The sequence below is a fragment of the Alexandromys fortis genome, unplaced genomic scaffold (genome assembly GCF_014885135.2).
Source record: "Alexandromys fortis isolate MF-2015 unplaced genomic scaffold, M_Fortis_MF-2015_v1.1 scaffold_20, whole genome shotgun sequence".
In the NCBI taxonomy this organism is placed as follows: Eukaryota; Metazoa; Chordata; class Mammalia; order Rodentia; family Cricetidae; genus Alexandromys; species Alexandromys fortis.
The window spans coordinates 16264838-16286204 of record NW_026067903.1 but is presented as its reverse complement, the minus strand read 5'-3'; the positions used below and the strand labels follow the sequence as shown (position 1 = coordinate 16286204).

The 21367-nt window shown below is 36.7% G+C and overlaps 1 long non-coding RNA gene across 1 annotated transcript in view; it reads right to left on the bottom strand.

Annotated features, from left to right (window-relative positions):
• Nucleotides 1-2665: 2665 nt before the first annotated feature.
• LOC126496894 (uncharacterized) overlaps nt 2666-21367 on the bottom strand; it is a 44531-nt gene continuing 25829 nt past the window's right edge. The window contains exons 2-6 of the long non-coding RNA XR_007590483.1: nt 17711-17773; nt 15923-16029; nt 13933-13992; nt 12031-12106; nt 2666-2925 (exon numbers count right to left, since the gene is read on the bottom strand). This is a non-coding gene — a long non-coding RNA (uncharacterized lncRNA). The remainder of the gene's footprint in view (nt 2926-12030; nt 12107-13932; nt 13993-15922; nt 16030-17710; nt 17774-21367) is intronic.

Sequence of the window (21367 nt, the reverse complement as noted above, 5' to 3'; positions counted from 1 at the left end):
AAGATTGTTTCTTCACTATACCTTTACAAGGAAAGAACAAAAAAAATTCCTTCACAGTGCCTACTCATAATAATTCTCAGTCTACTAAGAGATACCAGTGGACCGTCCTCCCAAAGGGCATGCTCAATCACTCCCACCCTGTGCCAATATGTTATAAGTCAGCCATTGGGAATAATGTGTAAACAATTTCCTAAATCTATAAATCACCATTACATGGATAACATTTTGTCTGATTCAAACATAGAAACCTTAGAAATATAATATAATGCTTGAAGAAGTAAGAAACTTTTGCCTAAATGGGGATAATAAATTGCTCCTGAAAAAATAAAACAACAAGATTCTGTCAATTACCTAGGTTATAAAATAGGTTTACAGAAAATTAGAACACAAAAGACACAAAGCAGGAGACACTGATTGCAGATTCTTAATGACTTTCAATGACTGTTCGAAGACATTGCCAGTCTATGACTGATCTAATAATTTATTTAAACAAAAACCTTAGATAGTGACAAAGTCACCGGGGAATTAAGAACTGAAGCTGGGAAAGAATTGATTGTCATTGAAGAGAAATTACAGGAGACACATGTGGATAGGGTAAATTCAAATCTTAATTGCATTCTACTCATACTACCTTTCAGAATTTCCCCTACAGGAATTTTAATGCAAATGGAAGATATTATCTTAAAATGAATCTTTTTTACCACATAAACCAGGTAAAAAATTTAAAAAAAAAAACTTATTTGGAAAAGGTCTCTGAATTAATTATAAAAGGAAAATTGTGACTTTGTCAACTAGCAGGAATAGACCCAGCAGAGATTATAGTACATTTTACTACTGATAAAATTTAAAAAATATGAGAAGACAATTAACCCTGGCAAAGATTTTGTGCTAATATTTTAGGAGAGATTAATAGCAATTATCCCAAAAGGATAAAATTAACCTTTAAAAGGAACTACTTGGATCTTTCCCTGCATTGTACATGATTTACCAATCACTGGAGCCCGTACATTCTATACTGATGCAAATAAAATGAGAAAGGTAAGTTACAAATCAGAAGATTTGAGTAAGATAAAACAAAGCCCTTATAATTATGTCCAAAAGGCAGAATTACATACTATTCTCATGGTACTAAGGAACTTTAAAGAACCTCTCAATATAGTTACTGATTTGCGATCTGGAGAAAGAGTTATCTTGCATATTGAAACCAATAAATTTAAACCAGATGGTACAGAATTGACTTCATTATTCATTCAAGTTCAAGATATAATCAGGAAAAAGCTTTGTCCCATATACATAACACACATCTGATCCTATATGGGTCTTCCAGGTCCTCTAGCAAAAAGTAATGCAGAAATTGACCGATTGTTGATTTGAAGTGTGCAGAAGGTCTCAGAATTTCATAAGAAACATGATGTCAATAGCAAAGTTTTAAAGAAAGAATTTTCTACTACACGGCAAAAAGCTAAGGATATTATAAAGAGATGTCCTACTTGCTCTTTCTATAACCAAACACTGCTACCTGCAGGGAGTAACACAAAGGGTACTCAAAGGAATGAAATCTGGCATATGGATGTGTTCTACTTTGCAGGTTTTGGAAAATGAAAATATATATACCACACCATTGACTTATATTCAGGCTTTCAATGGGAAACTGCTTTGAGCTCAGAAAAGGCTGATTCAGTAACTATGCATTGATTAAATGTTATGGCCTTCATGGGTATAACTGTACAAATAAAGACAGATAATGGTCCAGCATATGTCTCCAAGAAAATGAAATAGTTTTTTACTTATTATAATATAAAGCATATTACAGGTATACCAAACAATCAGACATGTCAGGCAGTTATAGAAAGATCAAATCACACTCTTAAAGGATATGTTAAAGAAACAGACAGGGATGGAAAATGCCCCCAGAAACAGATTGCATAATGCTTTGTTTACCTTGAATTTTCTTAACGCTAATAAGAAAGGAACATCAGCAGCTGAGAGACATTGGATAATAGAAAAACCTGAAATGAATGAGCCAGTGTATTTTAAGGATGTGTTGACCTCACAAGGGAAACCAGGAGATGTGCTACACTGGGGAAGTGATTTTGCCCTTTTTTCCACAGGAGAAGAAAAGCTATAGATATCATCAATATTAATAAAGATTTGGTTTGAAAAAGAGAAACCTTTGAGAAAAAGCAATGACAGCTCATCCACAGAGATGACAACCATACAGGAGGTAAGGAAACTTCTTAACGGTTGGGGAAGGGTTTTGTTCTTGTCTTTGCAGGAAAATACTTGTTTTCAAAAAGTCAAGAGACCCTGGACATCTAGATGTCTAATGAAAAAAAGATAATTATCCTGATAGAATCACCAAGCAAAGAGAATTATGACTTATGAGGACAGGTCATCTGAGGGTAAAAATCACTGAAACTATGTGTGTGCGTGTGTGTGTGTGTGTGTGTGTGTGTGTGTGTGTGTGCATATATATGCTGCCCAGTAGAATAAGAGTCAGGACTCACTTAAAAATCAAAGCTGGCTTTGGAGTTGGATGATGGCTCTATCCTTCTCTAAATCCAAGCACGTTAAAAGAACAATTCAGTTTCTATCTCATGTCAGGAACCATCTGGTATGGGACAGAAAGAAAAAAGAATTTATAAAAAAAATTCACTTTTCTCCATACTTATTTTTGTCTTTATTATAGCTTTTGCTGAAAATCTGTCTATATAAATACTGTTTAAGTTTTTGTTTCCAGGAAGAAGGTTGGGCCTCACAACAATGACTCCACCTGTTTGATTTGACAGCATGATGCTGATAGCACTACTATAAGACCAGTTTTGGGTACCAGCTGCTCAAAATGGTTCCAACTTGGTTAGCTTAAATGGTACACCTTCTTCCAATGGTCTGGCCACAACTTCAAATAGGAACCTCAGAAAAACCCTACAAAATAATCAGAGAATATTTACAATTATACCAGGCAGTAATCTTGAAACTTAACCATCATTTTACTTTTACAGAATCCTATAGAAAGTACATTGTCTCCATGACAGTTGGAAGTAATTCTAGAAATTGATTTCACCTCTCCCAACAAAGTTTGTCCTCAGGGTTAGGGACATCAAGTAGGGGTTGATTATAACTGGTGTAGGGTTGGGAGTTGGGTGGAATTTGTGCAAGCTCAGGGGTCTCTTTGAAAAAAAGAAAAAAATGGGGGGAAATTGGATGGGATAATAGGTAGATTAGTGTGAGCTTAATCACACTAATAATAATAGTGAGTAATCGAGTGAATACTTGTGAGCTATTATTTATAGGCAATTTACATTGGTATAGATTGTTATATATTAATACAAATTCAAATTATATTTGTTTTATTTAATATGCTCCTATTTCTGTTTACATTGTGAGGTCATTGTCCTCATTTGTTGCACAATTGTTTGATTGTTTAATATTCTAATATAAAGTCTTAATCTTCGAGTTATATAGGTATTAATAATTATACCATGTTTATCATACTTATAGTTCGACTAATCAGATTCTTTCGATACATAGAGATTGTATTCTGTATAGATAGATAATCTTCAACCACTTCAAAGAACTGTCAAATATTGCATTTAAATAATTTGAGTTTCTGTTGATATGAGACACAATTGCGCCTGTTAGCACCAACCTATTTTTGAAAGAATTTGAGCACCAAAAACACTCCCCTTGGAGCTTGGTTTTTTTTTTTTTTTTTTTTTTTTTTGGTACAACTGGCCTTTGGGCAAAGAACTGCCCATGCCTCAACCACTGACAAAATGCATAGTGTCCAGACAGGACAAGCAGGATACAAGATAAAAGACTGTCAAATCTTGCCAATACAGGGTAAGACAGTTTTGAAAATTTTCCTGCCTCTGTAAATGTTCTGTCAGTTTCTCTAGGCCCTAGCCAAAGTTGGTTGCTCCAATGTTGCAAATGAGACTTTGGGTGATTGTCCAAGTAGCCAGTTGTCTCTGACATTTATTGAACATTTTAGAAGTTCCTTGATTGCACTTCCTATTTACTCAAGTAATATTATTTCCCTTCTCAGGTCTTTGATTGGATTGAAGACTAGATGGTCATAGTTACTTCCCTCTCATGACTTGGCTAAGCTAGTTCTAATATAAGACTTAGACTCCTTATGATGGGATAATTATTGAAAAATTTAGCATATGTTTCTTGCTTAATATTGTTTATGCTGATTGTAATTCTAATTTTTATACTTGATATCAATTCTTATTGTATATAGTTTTGTATTGGGTTTGGAACTCTCTTATTTAAACAAATGGGGAGGAGCTGTAGGAACTCCTTCAGCCAGTAAACTTTAAGATACCAGTCTACTTGTCATTGCCTCTTATACTATAAATGCCTAAGTAAAGTGCAAGTTCCTTCTATCTCCTGGCTGCTGGATTTGGTTCCTTTTTTGTGCAGATGACTGTGATCTGTGATTCTACCCCTAAATAAATAACCCTTTGTTATACTCAATTCTGAGCTAGTATGTGGTGTGGGAAGTCTGGAGTTCCAAGCAGATGGAGGAGGAGAGAGGAGGCAGATTTAGTGAGAAGGCATGTATCCACTGCCAGGGACAAACATGTGTACTGGAACCTGCTGAAACTTTGCCAGTAGGCCACGACCTCATTGTGATGCACAGATTAATGAAGACTGGTTAGTTTAGGATATAAGAGTAAGACAGAAGCTTACTTAAGTTATTGGCCCTACACTATTGTAAATAATATAGTTTCTGTGTGTTTATTGCTGGACTGGGCTGGACAGAAACCTTTGCCAAAAAAGTATGGGATTATTTTATAACTTCTATCATCACCGCTGTTCTTGGGAAAGTCCTGAGTGGTAAAACATCAATAGATCATACTTGTGAAAAGGATTTGTATTTAATACACTGTTTGTTCATCTGTCTCTAATTAATCTTTTTTTTCCTTGAGAGTAGGTGAGATTTCTGAGACTATCATGATATTCAGTAATGTGTTTTTCTGTCTCCTATAGGCCCAGACATGGGTGTTGAGGACTCTGTGTTCTAGGATGAGAACCTAAAGATGGAGCTACTGACAGGAATGCACACTCTTCTGTGCACAGCTGGGAAGACGCTGGAGAGGTGATGTCCAGGAAAGTTTGAAGTGTGTGTCCACTAAATACTACAAATGCCCTTTCACATCCTATGAATCTGATTAGTTGGTTACATATATTGTTTTTGTGTTTGGAAACTTAGAGGAATAGTAGCAGTAAGGCTGGAAAAAATCTTTGGGCTAGTTTGTAGGTGGGTACACTGTTAGTGTAACAGGCATGTGCCACCCACCATGCTCATTGGTCAGCACACTTTTGATGCTTTCGGACAGTGTCTCTACGAAGTCCAAGATAACGTGGAATTGCCAGTGCCATGACCACCTTTCTGCTGCCGTACTCCCAGCATGATCATCATAGACTATCACTGTCTGGAATTGTAATCCCACAGTAAACGGGTCCTTCTAGAAGTGGCCTTGGTCATAGTATCTCTTTACAGCAATGGAAATGTAACAAGACAGAGATACTGAAGGAACCACCCGCAAGAGTTTGAGGCAGGCCTACAGGTCTCCTATGCTTGCAGATGCCTCAGGGAAGTCAACAATCTAGTCTAAAAAGAAGAAAAATAAGAAAGCGTGACATGAAGGAACACATAGCAGAAACACGCTGCAACATTGGCACCCAGAAAGAGGAGTAAAGGTGACAGTTGCATTAGGGGACAGATGACATGCCATTGACTGCCCAGTCAAAACATCCAGCCTAATGATCAGAATGGACAGATGAAATGGTTTAGTGGGGCAACACAGAGCCTGGGCACTGAGCTACACTCCTCCAGCCTCATTGGCTCATTCTCAATTCCTAACCCATAGGACTGCTTAGAAGAGAAGATCACATCCTGCCTGCCCGCCCCACCCTACCCCTGCCTCTGGGAAGACTCTTTCTGAAGGTGGGTGGATCTATACCTCCTGGTAGTACTGCTACCATTTTGGCATTTTGGTCAGTCTCCTTCCTCGCTTTGCCCTTTTTCTCTTCTTTTCTTTGCTTGGCTCATTAATGAGATCTTTTCCTCCATCTTCCCACTTAGTGTGTTGTGCAGCATTCACTCAGCTCTTTGGAATGCTGTGGGTGGCAGGGGTTTTTCTCCTCCATTTCATAGGCTCAGTGGTGTAGAAAGAGAAGTACAAACCCTGGCACTTCTTTTTGTGAACACTCTGATGAAAGGCTAAGTGATAGACACAAATCTTAAAACAGGTGGCAAAGGGGCATGGATGACACCTTTTGCAGCAGCAGATCCTTTCTCAAGGCACCTCATCAAGCTGGCATGTGCCCAACAGCTCCATTTAAAGAGAATCTTATTTTACTCAAACCCCAGATGGGCTGTGCAATGAATGGGTCATTGGATAAATGCCCATTTTTTTCCCTCCACTAAGCCCTGGGTCTGCTTCTCTTACACCCTAGTCATTGTTGCTGCTTCTCTCTTTCATTAAATTCTTTTGAAGTTGGGGATTATTTTTTTCTGTCTTTGAGGAATTCCTTCTGGCTCACGGATTTCAGAAGTGTGGGCACATTAAACTTTTCCCTCCTCTTTTGAATTAATACTGTACTCCACTTTTTTTTCTTTCCATTTTTGGGGACCAACTACTGAGTTGTTTTATATTACATTTTCATCTCAGAACTGTTTGAAAATGGAGCTCATGCCATGCACGTGAATATTTTGCCTCCTCTTGGCTGATTTAATCAGCATGGAGACCATTATTCATGCAATTGCATGAATAATTTATTTCACTGTTGTAAAAGTTTAATAAAAGTTTTCTTGTCTTTATCAAATTCCATGTTACTCTTTGTTCATTTCATAGCAGCAACATAAGCAGAATATAAAGCAGGTTCTATCAAAAACGATGAATGACATGTGCTTCATTATGAAACTTGTGGGGTATATCTTATTCTCCTCTTACTTATGATTGAATACAATTTTAAACACATGGATAAAAACATAATTCTCTATAGACTAAGCAAGACCAGCATTAACTAAACCATGCCATTTAAAGCTTTGAAAAAAAATTATTTACATTGTAGCATAGATGCTCATCCTTATTTGGGTTATGCAAGGGAACACATAGTTCCTGTCCTTGCATAAGCATGGATAATGATGTGACTCTGCTGTCTACTGTGTGATTGTAAATTAGCTAAATCCTTAGCCCATGATTATTTCTGATGTGAGTAGAATCACTTCAAAGAAATAGTATTTCTTTACAGTTAAATTTTCTGTGAAATTCCCAGATTAGGCAGTTTTTAATCAGTGAAGTCACTCTGCAAATGAAAAGTACCATATTAATATTTCTATGTCTCATTTGATGCTGGAGTGGCAAATTTTCCAAATAAGAGTAGTTATCACCTACAACTGAATCATAAGAGAGACCTGTTATAATCACACCGTGGATGCTGCAATTGAAAACGTGCAATTCTTTTGTGGAAGACAAGTGCTCAGCTCCTGAAAGCTGAACATGTATTCAAGACGGTTATGGAAGATCCATATAAATAAAATATGAAGGTACTTATGACATGAGCAGTGAGGGAAATGTACTAGTCACATTCCACAACTCATTAGTGACAGAGGCCCACAATGTCTCATCTTAAACAGTTGTGGCTAGATGACCATTAGAAATCAGAGTTTAGAGATACAAAGCAATGTATATAACGTGTAATCTACCATCCCAGAAATTGTATATAAGTCCCTTACCACAAAATTTGTTTTCCACCACAAAAAAATTGTGAAGGTCCATTTTACATGAGCTAATTCATTCCAAGTGCTATATATAAATAAATCTGATTATATTAAATTCTGTTGTCAAATGAGGTCATAAAATGTCAAATTCTGCTGCAAATTAGCCACTTTGGTGTTGTAAGAGGTCACTTGTTTTGTTCCTGGCTGTTCAGCCTCAAAATGATCACACAGAAACCATATCATTTGCAATACTGTTTGATCAATAGCTTAAGCATATTTCTAACCCGTCTCCATCAATCTGTGTATTGCTATGTGGCTGTGGCTTACTGACTAAAGTTCCATCCAGTGTCTTTCTCTGGCGGGCTACATGGCTTCTCTTCACTCTGCCTTCTTTCTCCCAGTATTCAGTTTAGTTTTCCCTACCTACCTCTATTCTGCCCTGTGCAGGCCTAAGACAGTTATTTATTAACCAGTGGAATTGACAGCATACAGAGGGGAATCCCACATTACTTCAGCTTCCACAAATTATAGACCCATTTATACATAAGAATAAACATGTATGAGCTCAAGTTATGGTCTCCATGCTGTGCTAGACACTGTGCCTACAAACAAATATGAGTAGTAATTAAATAATATTTTTTATATTTGGAAAAGAAAACAGAAGGATGAAGTGGAAGAGGAGAAAAGGGTAGATGAAGAAGTTCATCTAGATAAGTCTAGGGAGACAGAGGAATTAGTTTGTAGATAAGTTCCCACCTCCAGTCTTATAAGAAATATATTTTCATGAAATTTATAGTAATATAATCTTTCCAGAAATGGTACTTCATGCTGACTTTGGCAGCTAAACAATGTACAGTTCAGAACCCTTAAAATTCCGTATTACTAAAAGCAAAATTTAACTTAATTATGCCACAACAATTTAAAAATATTAGTTGCTTATAACAGTGTTTTATTTTCTGATTAGATTTTAATAGATATTTTTCCATGTGTCTTCTTTTCTATAAAAGGCTCATGGTTTTGCTGTTACCAAGGACTCAACTAATCTTATAACAGGGAAGAAGAGGGCAGGAGAAGAGCCATACAATGACTTCCAAAACTGTGGCCAGAATGGGGACAGACATGTCATTGTTACTTTTCACTGATCTATGCTATTTGCATGATGAAATCTGACATTAAGTAAGCATAATCTCCTACATCAATGGCTAGTGGTGGTGGTGTTCAAGAACAAGGCAAGCAGCACTGATTCAATGTCCCACAGCTTGGTTTATCATATTATAATTCGCATCCTTTACTGAACAAATGCCTTGTCTCCTCTCCTCTGAGCCCAGATTGAATGAGTGATAAATCAACTACCTTCCATCAATGGAAGATGGGTTCTATCAGGTGAAGAATATTCTATGTTCAGAATCTTATGATGATGGGGGCTGGCATGTTGAATGAAATGTGTCAAGGAAGTTCAGTTAGAATGCATTTTCTAATGCACAGCTCACAGATGTATGAGGCAGAACAGGTAGGCAACAAAAGTTGCCTACACCTCCCACATGACTGACGGCACGAAAGTGTTGATCCTCGTTCTGCTGAGAGATGCACTGAGATGTGGGCTAAATATGCAGCAAATAAACACTGGACGCATAGCAAAACATTTGAGAAGCCACCCCACATCCACCTCAGCCTCCACCTAGCTGCCGAATGGAAGTATGACAAAAGCTAAGATCCAAGCAGCCAAGGACTGGTAGATTTTGTTAGTTGTAATGAAGCTCAGATGGTCAGATTCAAAGTGGAAGAACCAGAAGAACAACAAAGGAGTCAGGCATGGTAGTCCATGACTGCCATTCTACCACTAGAGAATCTAAGACAGGAAGATGACAGGATCAATGTCAGCTTGGGCTTCTGATGATGTCCTTATCTTTACAAGCTATCAAGCCAAACACCACTGCAGAAAGTTGAAAATCTAGGATAGTATCAAAGGATTGCTAGTGGGAAATAAGACTTGAAGGTATCTCCAGAATTATACAAGTGTTCAGATAAACAAGTCTCAAACCCCTTTATAAAACACTTGAAACCTATAATAAGCTTTATCTAACAAAAACCACAAGAAACCTCAGAGAGCCAACTCCATTTTATATAAGATTATTTCAGCTTCATTATACATAGCCTGCTAGAGGCATAGGCATACTTTGCTCTTGGACAAGGAATTATTCATATTTCTTCTCTACACCATTTCTGACACACAATTCAGAATTATGTGGAATGAAATCAAGCATAATGATGACAGTAAATAGTCTGTAGACATAGATACAAACTTAGCCAAAATGTCAGAACTAGCAAAAAATATTTAAATATCCTAATTTTTTTAAACTTGGTAATATGTGTGTCCTGCTTAGGACTGGGCACTCAACAGTCACTTCTCAACACTTTACTTAGTTGAGGCTCTTCATTAGTTACTATTTCCGAGAAAAGATGTTTCTCTGATCAGGGCTGAAGAAAGCACTAAACTGTGGATATAAACATCAATATTTAGAAGGCAGGGTAAGAGCCTATCCCTTTAGCAAAAAGAGGCTGTTTGTTCTTCCCGAGGCCAATGACCTCCCTCACCATGGACTCTTAGCTGGGTTTATAATACCATGCATGAATTCCTTTTATAGAGTAGGTATCATATCTAATCAGAAAATGGCTGTTGACCTTCATAATAATCATTCCATTGTGGTATCAGTGGGCACATCTTGCTTGGCATGTTGGCACTGTAGCCCAGAGAATTCACAGCTACTCCCTTAACAGCCCTGAGCTCTACCTGTTGGAGCTACAGAAGCTGTGCAGTAGGGAAGGAGATTCCAGCTTAGTTCCAGCTTGAGTTCCCGTGTCCTACAGCCAATAAGTGCAGTGTAATAGAGTCTTACATACTTCTTATGGGAAAGAGAAACAACGCGAATCGCATGAATTCTTTAGTGGGCATCTGGGGACTCTCTGGCCAAGAACTCACAATGAGGTATTTCACTGGGATTTCATTTAGTAACTTTTGGCTTCAGGGAACAGCATTGTCCACCCATCTATTACCCTCTGTTGGCTCAGGTAATACCATGGGAAAGAGAGCAGAAAGGTGGTAAGAGCCAGAAGACAGGAAAAAATACTGTGAAACAGTCTCCTGGATATGACACAGCATTGCACTCATGAACACACAGCAGCTGTAGTTGCCTACACAAAACCTGAGCAAGATCAAATCTGTTAACATTGCAGCATGGATGGGGAGGACCTCATGTGGCCCCATCTGTCCCTGAAAGAGTTCTTGGCAGTTAATACTTTCTGGGGTTTCTTCATTGGTGTAACCACTGTTAAGTTGCCCATGCTCTAGCAAATAATGGCGAGCAACCATAACCAAACTCGGTGGTTCCCAAAATAAGATATGAAAGTAGGAGGGATCTTCAGTAGAAATAGGAGGAAGTAAGAGAAGGTAATGATGAGAAGTATACAAGTAGAATACATTACATATATGAATTGGACAAAGAATAAAACTATTATTAAAAACTTATGGAAAACTTAGTTAATGGAGAAATGGGTGAGAAATGTCATTTCAATCGAGCTCTAGAAAAAAAGAAAAGCATCCTCTAAGACTTGATGGTAAGACTATATTGCTAAAGATACCACATACTTACAGAACATGGAGAAATCAAACTGGTAACAACCTGGAAACTTCATCCTTACTACTACCTTTCATAAGTTAGACAGTGATGTGCATTCTACCAGAGGAAAAATGTAATTATCAATCTCACCAAGTGAAGAACCCTGTGAGTTAGAATAATGTCTAGCCTGAGAAGATATTCCCACTGATGCAATAGTGGCATAAATGCCATGGGAGTAACCAGTCACTTCCTGATTGGGACAAAGGCCTACTCCATACCTGGCACTGTTAATGAGGCCAATATTCCCTAGCAAGGTATAGTATAGGCCTTAGTGGAAAACCTTAAATTCTTATTCTACCAAATGGATATAGTATTAAAAAAAATGACTCATAATGATCCGTACCCATAGATCACTACAACCCTCCACCGTCTACAGAGAAAATTCTTCTTAAAGTAGATGACAGTTAACACAGAGACCTTCAACTGTTCAGTTTTCTAAGAGTAAGAAACCATGAGGTGCTCTTCTCTAAATAGAATTTACATATCACACATACACACATAGCTTTGGAATGTACAGGAAAGATGGGGCAGAAATATTGTAAGAGTCAGAGGTGATAGATACCTTAAAAAACTGTTTTTACAGACACATTAGGGTAGATGAACATATGAACTTACATGGAAACTGGGTGTGTCTGGAGAGGTGGACATATATCCAATCACTAGCTGAGGTGATATTGGCATTTAGTAGCTTCTAGGAGAAGAAAATAGGGTTTTCTTAAATAGTGTGACCCCTGAGAGGTTGACTACAATCCAGAGCATGACCTACTTTCAAAAGTAGTTGCAATACACACAGAATTCAATGGCAGGCAAGCAGGAAGGAAGGAAGGAAGGAAGGAAGGAAGGAAGGAAGGAAGGAAGGAAGGAAGGAAGGAAGGAAGGAAGGAAGGAAGGAAGGAAACTCAAAATCAGTTGAGTATATAGGTGATAGTGCATATCTTGGAAGAACTGAAAGGGTTGAGTTTGATTAAAAATACATTGTAATGCTATTTATAAAATGAAGAACTTGCTTTATTTGTTTTATACCACATACAAAGAGGAAGGATCAATGAATTTAAAGGCAAATGTATTGGAATTTTCCAAATTGCAAATTGTCAAGGAATTGAAATTAGACTAGAAAGAAAGAACACAGCATGTCCATCCTGTTGGGAGCTATGGTCAGATGTCCTGTGTGAAAATCCTTGTGTACACGCAAAGGAAAGCAGCGAAGGAAACATCTAAAAAGTCATTTGCCAAGAAGTACCCCAAATTTCTTAACACATTCCTCCTACCCTACTACCCTTCTTCTTACTGCCCTTCCCCCTCAGACTAGTCCCCTACATTCCACTAAACTGTTTCACTTCTACTTTCTCTACTCTCGTGTCACATGCTATTTTTATGTATTTACATAAAATCTAGGAATCTCAAATCAAAGAAAAAGAAAAATATGATACCCATATTTCTGAGACTGGTTTGATTTTTTGAGTAAGGTTTTCACAAGTTTTATCCATTTTCTTACAAAATGACAAATTTTCTTTACTCCTTATAGTTGAAAATAAAGTCACACTGTTTATATACACCACATCTTCTTCATTCATTCCTCTGTTCATAAACTCCCAGACTGATTCTACAGCTTAGCTTTTATAAACATGCTGCAATAAACACATCTTAAAAACAGGGGACACACGTGCACACAGACATACTTATAGAAGTTAGCATGTGGGGAGGGAGGACAATAGAAATAAAGGTAGGTTGCTCAAAGTAAATAGTGAGAACTGATTCGCAATGCTATAATGCTTTTAAGATAACAAAAGGGAAAGGAAAACTATCATTCATAAAAATTTTATTTCAAAACTATAGTAAAATAGCGATATTTTGAAAGAGATAAAAACTTGAGAGGGCTTGACTTTAGCAAAAAAAATACTTTTAAGATACATTGAAAAAAATTCTCTGAATACATCAAGCATTCTGGAGTTCAGATGATAAATTTCTACAAAGTGTGTGTAGCAAACTATAAGCTGCTTTCCAAAGGAGTAATCTCTCATAAAGAAGTAATGGGTTTTCTATGAGTTCTCTGCTAAGATTCTATTCTGTTGAACCTAACCATAGGCCTCATATCTCACTGTGATCTGTCATAAACAATTCAGTGTTATTGGATCAGCTGCTACAAGTTCAACAGTAGAGCTACTTTGAATGAAGCCAAGACTAACTAAAGGTTCTTTTCTTGTGCTAGGAACATATATCTAGTGAAGATATTTTCATACACAGCATAAAATTATAGCTGAAGCAAACAAAATATATCTGATAAGTTCTTAAAGCATATTCTAAAATAATGTAACACCCTTTTCTATTGATTCATTGCTGAATGTCAATGGCATAAATATAGTAGTTTAAAACAATAATATTTTAATTTATTCACAAAAGTTTAACTTATAGGGCAGTTCATAAGTGTCCCTCATAGTGTATCAGCTCACAATGTATTTCCAAGATGATTCAGTCTCATAACTGACAAGTTTGTCATAGCTGCTGACTGGGTCTTACCCGAAGTAGGTGGCTGCTTCCTTGAGTTTCTCACACACATCTCTCACGGGTCTGTTTGGTCTTCCTTAGAGCATGTCAGATCAGATATAAGAAGAAAAATTCCTATGTAAGATTCAGAAGCCACCAATGTCTTAAACTACAGTTCAATACACTCAACACCACTACTACCAGGTCTCTTGCTCAAAATAGTTTGGCCATCCAAATTGAAGGGACAGAGTAAGGACTCCTGCATTTGATAGAAGTAACAAAGAACCATTTATCTTTTATTCACCATGCCTCTTTTGTACCTTTGTACAATTTCATAGTGTTTATAGCTCACCAAACACCTTATCATTTGGCTTTTATTTGATCCATCATTCCATTAAAAAATGTTTATTCTCAGTTAACATAAAAAGCTGATGTTCAGCAATATTTACTAATTCAGTTTATTACACAAAAAATAGATAATTTAACCATTAAGTTTTCCAAAACCAAATGTAGACTGGCTCCTCTCCTCATTATAATTCACAAAAGATTTTTATTCTGACTCAATGAGGAATTGCAAATAAATATTATTTTCATAGATCATGAATTTGTCATCCAACCCCAGCATTGTGTTTCTCCAAAATGTGATGAGAATGTCTTAACCTCTGGCATTGAGAATCTGGAAAACCTTGCTCCAGATGATCTTGCTGATTTTGAAGCATTAGTGTCTAGCTGCTCAACCTCTTTCAGGTATATGTGCTCTTTCTTTTTCTCTATTAGATGCACCCAAGATTTCTCCTCTAAGGTTAACTTCCTTCTGATTATCTCAGATGGAGCTTCTGAGTCATTCCTTTGCTTCAGTTCCCTACTGCTGTGGAATGTTTGTTCAACTATGTAAAGATGTGTTGCTGTTTAACCTTGCCTGCCTGCCTAAGGCTTCTGATTGGTCCAATAAAAAGCTGAACAGCCAATATTGAAGGAGAAGGTATAGGTGGAACTTCTGGGCAGAAAAAAAGATACCAGGGCCCAGCAAGTCAGACACAGAAGAAGCAAGAAAGTAAAACATAGAGAATGAAAAGAAAAGGTTAAAAAGCCCCAAGGCAAAATGTAGATGACTAGAAACAGGTTAGATTAAGTTAAAAGTAGTGGGACCAGTCTAAGGTAAGGTTAAGCATTCATAATTAATAATAAGTCTCCATGTCTTCATTTGGGAGCTGGTTGGTGGCCCAAAGAAAATGCCAACTACACCCAACCTTATTTATTGCTCTACACACCTTGGTATGTGTCGTGCACTGTTTCTTATAATGTACTTAAGTATATCTTGTCCCAGAATTAAGGTTTTAGAGGGCACAAGCTGTGAGACAATGACTCTTATTTCTTCGTCTTTGCCTACAGGAACTATCAGGGTAGTTTGTACATGGCAAGTGCTCAATAAATATCTGTTAGAAGAAATGGATAAGCAATTTCAAGAAATTCTAGTGCAAATTGTTTACATAATTGTTGAAATCCCTTTATATTACTACTTCTACAATAATTCTCCTCAAGAACTCTATCTTGGTTGCTTAAGATTTGGTACGCTATATCATATACTCATTTAAATGAGAATTTTGAGACTCTCATAAGCTTAATTCAAATCTTATTTCGGCTTTTGAGACCAAGTTTAAGTAATTAAATGAGCAGCTATCAACCAGAAACAAATCACCAAGAGAATATTTAAATAATATTCTATTTTACTTTAATGGAAAATAAAATTAGAATTCCGTTACCAAAGTACAGCTTGTTCTCAGTTTAAAAACATAGGAGTTGATCGTGTGGAAATACATTTCATGAATATAACAAAATTTCTGCTTTCTTCTTACATGTACTAATTAGAGTTATAGAAAATCATAGGTCTATGCTTAAAGAGAAAACCCCTTCTCTTTTTACTTGCTACTAGAATAAGTGTAAAATGCCAGTGTAGCATGAAGCTTTGCATCCATCACAATAACACTAATTAATGACAATACCAAAAACAACCAGGTCTTACCGGAGCAACACAAGTCATATCTCACTCTTAGCAGTCCAATGTGGATGTGTCTAGCCAGGCAGTGGTTCATGATTCAGACTCCTCCACTCTATAGATCTTCACAGATACTAGCAGATTCATCCAGAAATCAAATAGAGCAAAGATTTATAATATAAAATAATAACCAATTTCCCAAAAATGAATGATTACTTAGTGTCCTTACACATTAAACAATAGCCTAACAGCTAGACATTAAGCTGGAGTTAGATTACATGCAAAAGCTATTTTTAAAAGATTTACTTTATATTTAGCTGTGCATACATGTGCGTCTATGTACAGGTTTATGTTTATGTGTGCAGGTGCCTGTGCATGAGGAAGACAGAATAGGTTGTCAGATGTCCTGGAACTGGAGTTAACAGTATTTGTGAACACTGGGACCTGAACATGAGTCCTCTACAATGCCATTATGTGGTCTTAACCACTGAGCAATTTCTCCAGCCCAATAAGAGCCTTTTAATGAATATTGTTAGCTGTATAAATCAAAATTAGCATATACATTCTCCATGTAATTCCCTATGCTTCTTTACCTTGACAAAATCGACTTTGTATTTTTTGGCATGTATTAATATAGAGCTAAGATTCTCTATTGAAACCAGTTTCATATAATTTACTATGAAATTGTTTTGATGTTATGTTGAACTAGAAACTTGATTTACTTGATTAATTCAATTTAAATGCTATAATTACTGGAGTAATTCTACTTAAATACTATAATTTACAAAATATGATGTATTTACAAGAAAAGTTACTTTGGATTTAACTTGGTATTCATAGTCACTTGAGTAAGTTTCTTTAGATTCCCAATTTCAATTATAAGGTAAGTATAGACTAATATATTATCACACAACACAATGCAAACACATATAGAGGGAGGGCATCCGGGGGAGAGAGGCAATGTTTAGTCAAGCGAGTGCTCTAAGTTCATGATCTGATGTGTCCCTCTGCTCCAAACGTAATTGTCTTTATTACTTTTCTATTGCTGCCATGAAACACCATGAGCAAGGTGCCTATAAATCAAAGAACTGAATTTGGCTTTGATTTCAGAGAGTTAGAGCCATGGTACCAGGGTGAAGGAACAGCTGAGAATGCACAACATGATCCACAGCCACCAGGCAGAAAGAAAGAGAGAGAACAAAGGGAACTGCACGAGTCTTTCGGATCCTCAAAGCCCATCCACTATGACACACCCTCTCCAACAAGGCCCCATCTCTTAATCCTTCCCAAAGAGTCTACCACCCTGAGTCCAAGCATAAGTTCACATACATGAGTCTGTCGGAATTATTCTAACTCAACTCACAACAGCAGTATTTGTACTTAATTTTTTAAAAAGAGAGCAAAAAAAAAAAAAAGACTCGGATTTTAAAAGCACAGCAAACAATTCTGTAGTTCAGAAACAACCAAGGTGAAAAAGATGAGCAGGTGTAAATTATAGGCCCTGCCAAATTTTAGTTCAGAAGAAAACATGAAATAGGCACAGACTTCCTCATGGTGTCAAAAATCTGAACCGATAGGAATGGAAGCTAGTAGCTACTGTGGACCTGCCTTCTGTACTAAAGAGTCTAGGAACATACTGCTCAGCATTCCAGTTGCTAAGTCACAAGGCAAGCTGAGAATCTGGATATACTGAAAGAAGGTGGTCTTGTAACTAGACACAGTACCCCATGTTTGATGAAGAGACCCACAAGTGTCCCATGATCAAGAAAGAAAGCCTCATTGATCAAAATTACAAAAGGTCACTGTAACACCAACCTCTGTGCCATAGCTCTGGGGCTTGAAGGTGGTACCCACAAGATGACTTGGCAAAGGGAAACACTGGTAGAAAGAAAAAAGGAAAAGCACTTGTTATAAAACCAACATATTTCTCTTTAAAATGAGTCTGCAACCCAAGGTTCTAAGGTACACAAAAAAAATGCAATTCATAAACAGGCAGCCTTCCAGAAGAAATCACGCTGTACAAATAATTTCAGTATATATTAAATTGTCAGAAATCAAAAGTGAAGGACTACAACTTGTCTAAAGTAAGTATAAATATTTTTCTCTGAAGTGCCAAGTAATAACTATTTTTTAGCTTGCCTGGCTATACAGTCTCTTGCACAACTGCTCAGTTGTGCTGCGGTTGCAAGAAAACAGCTATAGACAGCATGCCACTGAGTGGGCATGGCTGCGTGCCAGGAAACCTTTCCACAGAAGCTAGCAGAGGGAGAGACAGATATGGAGCACTGGCCATAGTATGCAGACTCCTGAGGTCATGACCCATGATGTCATGTAGTGAGATAAGACAGAATGCAAGAGGAACTGGAGATGCGAAAAGGAAACCAAGTGGAAACAAACAAACAAACAACAAAAAAAAAACCCAGACATTAATACACAAAGTTCAAAGGAAAATCGATGCCTTTTAAAGGAAGAAGGGAGGAGTAGCAGTAGGGAGAGGAGAGAAGGAAAGGGAAGCTTTGCAGAATTCTTTTATTGTTTGACATTAACTATTCCTGCCTCCTTGTTCGACAGTGTACAATAACTCTGACTCCTTATTCAGCATTCAGCAATAACCCACTCCACCCATTTCCAGCTTCTCTGTGTATACATGTGTCTGGCTGTCACCGCAGTTAGGGCTGTCCCTGGTACCATTCAGGATGTGGCATATCTCCTGTGGGCTTCATTTTTAAAACTATTATTACTATTAATAACTTCCAGAGTCTAATTAGTGCTGGGAGTATGCAGGTGGGTGTAGGCTCTCCCACTGGGACACAGACCTACTAGAGGTCACTTCCTTTAAGAAAAGTGACTGTCCCTCCTTCAGCAACCATCAATTGCCAACAGCTATTCCTAACCCAAAGGCCATAAAAAATTATTGAATTCAGTAGACAATAAAAATAAACATAAAAGTAAGTAATGGATTTGTAGGGTAATAATCATAAATGGGTATGTGGGGGACCAGAGGTAGCAGAGGGAGAGACAGGTCAGTATGCATTATACACATGTCAACAGTTATCAAAGAAAACTTCTAAAAATTAAAAATAGTCTGGCGTGGTGGTGCACATTTTAACCCCAGATTTAGGAGGCAGAGTCAGGCAGATCTCTGTGAATTTGAGGGCAGTCTTGTCTACAGAGCAAATTCCAGGACAGCTAGGGCAATGCAGAAAAATCCTGGTTTAAAAAAAAAAAAAAAACAAAGAAAAACAATAAAAACAAAACACCACACACATTTGCATAAGTATAATAAAGAAACTATACCTAAAATATATTAAGCAATAACATTTAAAAGAATGCGAATATATTTTATAGCTTGCAATCAAGGAGAGAAAGTCATAAAGTCAGTGGACAGACACAGACATCTGTTCTTGCCCTCCCAGCTTCTGGTTCCTCCTTGCTGTTCCCATTGTACATCCATTCTCATTCTTGACTGTTGTCATGCCTCTTTCAGATGCGGTATGATAAATGGTGTCATACAGACAGGCAAGCATGTGTGTGCTGTCAATGTGAGGCCGCCATGTCATAAGGGGCTATAACTGCATACACATGGCCCCGTTATAATCATTTCTTCACCATTATTGATACTGTTTCTGATTCTCTGATGAAACTCTAGTTGAAATGATAGAGAAAAATTATCAGCGGTAATGGAACAACCATAAAGAATCATAGGAACTCTCCTGGTCCCTACCATAGTACAAAAAATTAACACACTTTTATTGAAAATAGAGAGAACAGGACAAAAGCAAACATATAAAAAATTGTTAGGAAACATGTACATATATAACATCCTTGAACAGATATGCAGATAAAATAATCAGTATATATTCAAAATTAGATAATGTTCAGAATATCATCTACAATACCAAATTCATAATCGATATGTCTCAAAGAAATTATACAGAACATGTTCTTGATATTAATTGTAAATTACCAATAAAATTATGATGAAGTGTATTGTATCATCAGCAAAAATATTTCCAAGTTACCTTTGGATCAAATAAGGAATTATACTAGAAAGCACAAAGTATTTCAAAATAATGTGCATATACTACAGTGATATTGGTCAGGGATCAGCTTTAGAACCAAAGCAGAACACAAAAGTCACAGCTATGCAAACCTCTTATATTAACTGGCTTTGTGTTCACATGTATAATAGCATCACCATTTCATACATTAAAATCACCTTAATTAGGATAATGTAAATGATGTTTAAATTTTAGTATACTTCATTATTTGCAGAATAAGGGCTAAAAGGTCACTACAGGTTAAATGACATGTTCTGATGCGAAGAATATTTTTGATCCATGCTTTATTGAATCTGCAGACATGAGAACTGAAAAACACAGAGGAGGAAATATAGATATAAAATGTGTGTGATTAATCTAGAAAACATTTGTGGATAAGTAGGTAAACCTAAAGGCATGCTTTGAAACAAAAAAAAAGCTTAACATACAAAGTGTGTTCAACTTACAACAACAACAACAAAAGAACAACATTATAAAGCTAAATGGCAGAAAGAGAAAAATGAAAATAAGAGAAAACACTAGAAAACTAAGCTGAGACATCAAAATGAATCAAGAAAACTAGATAGAGCCTTCAGAGTTACTCAGGAAACTGAGCTGATATGATAAACAATATAAAAATGAAAGAGAGGTGGCCATATAAATAATGAGTAGATTCTAAAAGGTCATCATACAATAGTGAAGAAACTGGGGTAAGTCGACTTTACAACTTCAGTGGAACGAATAGTTAAGTCACTCTGGAAAACTCGAAATCTAATTAAAAAGTTATGTGAAAAGGTCTCTGAGAAATTCTACGAAAAATTGTGACTTTGTCAATTAGCAGGAATAGACCAAGTAGAAATTATAGCACCTTTTAATAATGATGAAATTGACAAATTATGGGAAGAAAGTGAACCCTGGCAAAGATCTTGAGAGAGATTAATGACAACTATCCCTAAATCGAGATAATTCAACTTCTAAAAGTAACTGCATTCTTCTTTGCATTGTATGGGATACACCAAAAACTGGAGCCACTACATTCTATACTGATGAAAATGAATCAGAAAAGGAAGGTTACAAATTGGAAAATTTAAGTAAAGTGGATCAAAGCTCTTACAATTCTGTCCAAAAGTCAAAATTACATGCTATTCTCATAGTCCTAAGGAATTTTAAAGAACTTCTCAACATAGTTATCAATTTACAATATGCAGAAAGAATTGATTTACATATGGAAACCACTGAATTTATGCCAGATGATACAGATTTGAATTCATTGTTTATTCAGTTACAAGATACAATCAGAAATAGGCATCATTCCATATATATAACACACATCTGATCCCATACAGGTTAGCCAGGTTCTTTAGCACAAGGTAATATAGAAATCAATTAATTATTGATTGGAAGCATGCTGAAGGCCTCAGAATTTCATATA